The sequence below is a fragment of the Pelmatolapia mariae genome, linkage group LG14 (genome assembly GCF_036321145.2).
Source record: "Pelmatolapia mariae isolate MD_Pm_ZW linkage group LG14, Pm_UMD_F_2, whole genome shotgun sequence".
NCBI lineage: Eukaryota > Metazoa > Chordata > Actinopteri > Cichliformes > Cichlidae > Pelmatolapia > Pelmatolapia mariae.
In genome coordinates, this window is record NC_086239.1 from 6,536,029 (window position 1) to 6,541,639 (window position 5,611).

The following is a 5,611-nucleotide window of genomic DNA, read 5'->3' on the forward strand; positions in this document are numbered from 1 at the left end:
GTGTTAATAGACCTCTCTGCATTGAATCGTACCTGCTATTAATCTCTGTCTCTCTTCCACAGCATGTCTTTATCCTGTTTTCCTTCTCGCACCCCTACCAGTCGCAGCAGATGGCCCCGCCCCTCCCTGAGCCTGGTTCTGCTGGAGGTTTCTTCCTGTTAAAAGGGAGTTTTTCCTTCCCACTGTTGCCAAAGTGCTTGCTCATAGGGGGTCATATGATTGTTGGGTTTTTCTCTGTATCTATTATTGTAGGAGCTACTGTGCATTATAAAGCACCTTGAGGCGACTGTTGTTTTGATTTGGCGCTATATAAATAAAACTGAATGGAATTGAATTGAATTGGAAGATATGCAAACAGTACAAAGAGATGAAGGCCTATATACTGTACATAAAGAATTAACTGCACAACGAGGCACAGGAGTAGTAGGAGTAAAATTGGAAATAATGAAAAACCAACATCAAGACACAAAGACCATACTATAGAACAGAGGTGGGGAACTCCAGGCCTCAAGGGCCGGTGTCCCGCAGGTTTTTGATATCACCCTGGGTCAACACACAAATCAAAAGTAACCAACCCCAAACTCAATATCACTGAATAAAACCCCATGATATGAGCCCATGAATATGACACTAAGCAACACCACAAGTCATACTTGAAACTGGCCGGACTGTTTTTTTTAACATGTCAGTTTCCTGTCCCTGCCCAGTATGTTCACAGATGTGTTTTTTTTACCCCCCTCTTCAATTTACAAGAGTGAAATGGGGTTTAACATTGTTGACCTTAATGTGTGAAATATTTGACACCAGAATGTTTTATATATATATATATATACATATATATATATATATATATATATATATATACACACATATATATATACATACATATATATTTGCTCTGTTGACAGAAACTGTCTTTTATCCATAGCACCCAAGGCTATATCATATGACCTTACAATTGTGGAATGTTACTGGCAAAATCTGGGTTTGATTTTCAAGAACGCACCCAGGTTTTTAATATATTTCTGATTACCAGAGCAGTGTTGTGAAAAAAAAACCTGCAGTATTATTTGTGCGAAGCTTAACAGGGTCTGAGGCAACCAATATGACCTAAAATGTTATTCTCAAAGATCTACTATTTGATACATTCAAGGCAGTGGTAAGAGAACCAAGGGCAAAAAGCAAAAGAAAAGCTTTACAAGGACCCTTATTATCAAACTAACCAAACACACAATTTTCTCATTATTGCACAGTGCAAATCATTAAAAACTGTTGGCTATGAAAACAGATTTTTGGCACAAATAAAACATGTTCAACTGCATCCTTTGGTATTCAAATAAATGTCTTTTGAATATGTCATCCCTAGTGTGTGATGAGCTCAACACTGTGGGTTTTTCTGCCCATTTCCATCACTATAAGGGACATAATAATGACTTACTTTCAGTTACTCACACTAAACCTAACTGCTTTTTACTAAACCATTAATCATCAACTTTGCCCTACTTTACTCTTGGATTTAAGCGCTATTCGTGAAATGAGAGGTTTGCACAACTTTGCTAAATTGTAACAGCACGACAACAGAGGCATGAACAAAGAACAAAGCTGCCAATAACACAGCAAGGAAAGGTAAATGATATGTTTGGTTGTAGCACTTTTATGACATCTACTGTATTATAATGTATATATGAAATTATATATAAATAACCAATATGTTTTCTTGCAGATTAAATATCTTGACTCACACGGGGTAAAGCTCAGTAAACCAAATCCAGATCTTTAAAAATGCTCTTTACTTCTTTTTCCTCCTCTCTAGCCAGCCCATCACTTCCCTTTCCTCTCACACACTCACTCACTCTGTTTTCCTGACAGATCAGATCTCTTTCTCATTCATAGTTTAGATGAATTGCAAACTTTCCAGAGCTATAAATCTATTAATATTCACTTTGGTGACTAGAGACGATAAATTGAGTCCATAAAAAGCGGCACACAGGGTACATTGCACTGGCTCACACACATTCAGAGACAACAGACATACCGTGTTACACACACACACACACACACACACACACACACACACACACACACACGGACAGTTTGCTAACTGTGAGGTGCACTTCTGTGTTTGTATTTTTTGTAGCTCTACATATGAGGCACACAAGCTCCATTCATGTGCACCATATGTGTCGTTATAGTTGAGGGCACACAGTCATGGGGCTCTTTATAAAACCGTAGATACATTTTCACTGTTTGACTTTCAATAGATTTTTCCTGCATTAGAGTTATTATAATGAATTACATTTCATTGTTAATACAATTTTGTCTTTGAGGAAGTGCACCATTAACATGACTGTTTGAGATGGGAATTATTTGATGTCTTGATTCTCCTGACTTATTCTACAAAAGTCTCGCTCGGTACAGTGTATTCTTTTTTTATTCTTTAATGGACCAGAAAATATTTGGGGGATGATCTAGTTTAGCATGTTAATTGTTAAGACATAACTTTGAGAACTTAGATCTATATCAGACAAGTGTATGTGCAATTAGATTAACAGGCTCTTCAATTTCTTGAATTATGGGCACAGCTGTTTGGGCCTGAATGAAACTTGTGTCTGCATCACCTGGAGACACTGGGGAGATTTTGCTTTCCAAAACTGGTTTACAAACTGATAGCTTGAACCTTTATTATCCTCAAGCTTGAAAAAAACCCCAAAACAATAGGATGCAGAAAGTTTTAACATTGAGGCCCACAATCACATGTGCAGTGTTGGGGTTTTACGGAATACATGCACCAGCGTTACATATTTAAGATACAAAATATGAGCAGCTGTATTCCATTACAGTTACTGCTTGAATAGGTGATAATTAGAATACAGTTACTTTGCTGAAATAAATGGATTACACAGCAGTGACAACTGGCCGTGCAATGCAAACTCTGTTTGCCAGCAACCAAGCTGCTCAGGGCATCAAAAGATTCAACCTCCAACCTAAAGAAACATCTGGAAGTAAGTTATTTTTATTAAAAACTAACGTTAGCCTACTGCAACTACCTTGTTTTACTCGTGGTAGCTACCTGGTTTATTTGTCACTTCAGCATCTTTGATGTACTATTGCTGTGTGATTTATTACTATTACTGAAGGCTGCATTACAACCTGCTAGCTGCAAATAATCATGTGCAGTTCTAAAAGCAGACAAAAAGAAAACATATGACTGATACAGAAATTAGTTTTCTATACGAAATCACTGCAACAGTAGGGTGGACACTTACCCTACTGTTACTGTTTTTTTTAAGATTTAAAAATCTAGTTGGTATTGCTTTCAGAACTGCACATGATTATTTGCACCTAGCAGGGTGTTAATGCTATCCATCAAGTCTAACAGTCTGCAGTCTATGAACTAACCTCAGCTAACGCCAGCTAACAATGTTAGCTCGGTGGTAAGTAGCCTTCAATAATAGAAATAAATCACGCAGCAATAGTACATTCATGTAGCTGTAAAAAGCATGACAATATATCAAGTAATCCAAAGTATTCAGAATACGTTACTCTCATTGAGTAATGTAACGGAATACGTTACAAAATACGTTTTGTGGCATGTATTCTGTAATCTGTAGTGGAATACATTTTAAAAGTAACCTTCCCAACACTGGCACTGTCTGAGATGAAAGGAAAGAGAAACTGATTTACTAGTATGTTTTAATTTATGTCTATTTTTAAAATTTGGCAAGAAAATACTGCTTGCCTTGCTTGTCCTGACAGAACACCATTACTTCATAACAAAGTACTTTTGAGTGTAATATTTGAAATTTTCTCATTTGCTCATGCTTGACCTGGATTCTTTTTTTTTTTTTCTTAAAGCTCCTATTTGACATCCAGAGTGTTTATTTAGGTGAGTTGTAAGTGGATGTTTGCAGTGATATTAAAAAACAACATTACAATTACACAAGCTGCTGTTGCAGTGTAAGAATTTCATTGTTAGATCACAGTGAGTGCGAGGCTTTTAGGCATTTCAGGGTACTTGTGTCCGGTCTAAATCAGCTGACCCAATGATGCACAAGGTCAAATATTTACGATCACAAGCAAATGTAGCTACACAAATAGACCTCCATCTGACACTCCTACTTCTACTGACAACATGGGAACTGACAGGAGCAGAGGAGCAGAGCAGAGGAACATGCCCAAACATACAACCTGAAATCTGATGTTTGCTTTTTTACTAACATTCTGATTCCTTTCCAGCTTCATATGTGAACGTTACCTGATTTTACTATCATTTCTGTTCATGTTATACTCAATTTACTTGGAATTTTCCAACTGTTAGTGACTGAATGGAGCAAACAGTTTCAGCTGTTGGAGTTTGGGATTTCACCCATGGAGGGACTGAAGCTGTGCCTCACATACCATCAAAATTTCTTAGCTGTACAGATTAGTGATGGGTCGGTAGCGAACGAAATGGCTCTAAGGCTACGTTCACACTGCAGGCAGGTCTTAATGCTCAATTCCGATTTTTTGATCAAATCCGATTTTTTTGTCTGCTTGTTCACACTACACATAAAATGCGACATCAAACGCGCTCTAGTGTGAACGCTCAAAGCGGCCGCATGCGCAAAAGAACAACACAACTCGCTCTGTTTAGACCCAGAGCAAACAATATTGTTTGACTGATGGCCCTTAATATAAAGACTTCGGACTTTATGTTTCCAAATTTTTGCTTTAAGTTATTTTGTTATTTACATAATAATGTAGATGATCCTTTTTGCTGTTTTAGAGGAGTGGTGCTTCAAAGGATAGTTGCAGATTTCTGTCAGAATCTGCAGAAAATACAGTAAAAATAAAATGTCCACGTTTCTCCAACGTGGTCATCCCAACAGTTTCACCGGATGGCAAGAAATCGTTCGCGATGTCCTATCGGGCGCTTCTCCGGCGCCGATAATTGGCGTCTGTCTTGTGTCAGTGACGTAAAAGACGGATTTAATGCGACTTGACCGTTCACACAGCAGTCGCTTTCTAAAACATCGGATACGTATCGATTCAGGACCACATACGAAAGTGACCCAGATCGGATTTGAAAATATCGGATTTGTGCCGTTCACACTGTCATACCAAGATCAGATACAGGTCGCATAGGGGCAAAAAAATCGGATTTGATGCGCTTTCGCCTGCAGTGTGAACGTAGCCTTAGAGCCGGATCTTTGACGTGAACGACACGAGCCGGCTCCTTATCGGTTTTTTTTTTTTTTTCTTTCTCTCACCCTCTCTCTCGCACTTTTCCGCTTCACTCCGCACACGAGCCTTGTGCTTTGCGCTGGGCAGAGGGGGGAGGGGCGGTAGTTACAGTCGCAGTAGCACAGGAACAGAGCGGGAGGGAGAGACAGAGAAAGAGAGCCAGGGACAACAACGTCACATTAAAAAGGTATAGTAATCATCCACAACTATTTTCAGTTGCAGATGATAAAGGATTCAGAAAGTTTATTCATGCAGGCCCATATGACAGAGAATATGCATCTTCTTTTTCATAGTTCAATTTATATTTAATTGTGTTGTGGTTTGCAGTGTTTTGTGTTGTTTCATTTTAAATTTGTTTAAAAGGAAAAAGCTGAAAATTTAAATAGTT

At 38.3% G+C, this 5,611-nt stretch overlaps 1 non-coding gene across 1 annotated transcript; it reads left to right on the forward strand.

Annotated features, from left to right (window-relative positions):
• Positions 1 to 3,210: 3,210 nt before the first annotated feature.
• Positions 3,211 to 3,318, forward strand: LOC134642124 (small nucleolar RNA snR34). The gene has a single exon (XR_010095855.1). It is a non-coding gene; the product is annotated as a small nucleolar RNA snR34 (small nucleolar RNA).
• Positions 3,319 to 5,611: the final 2,293 nt, after the last annotated feature.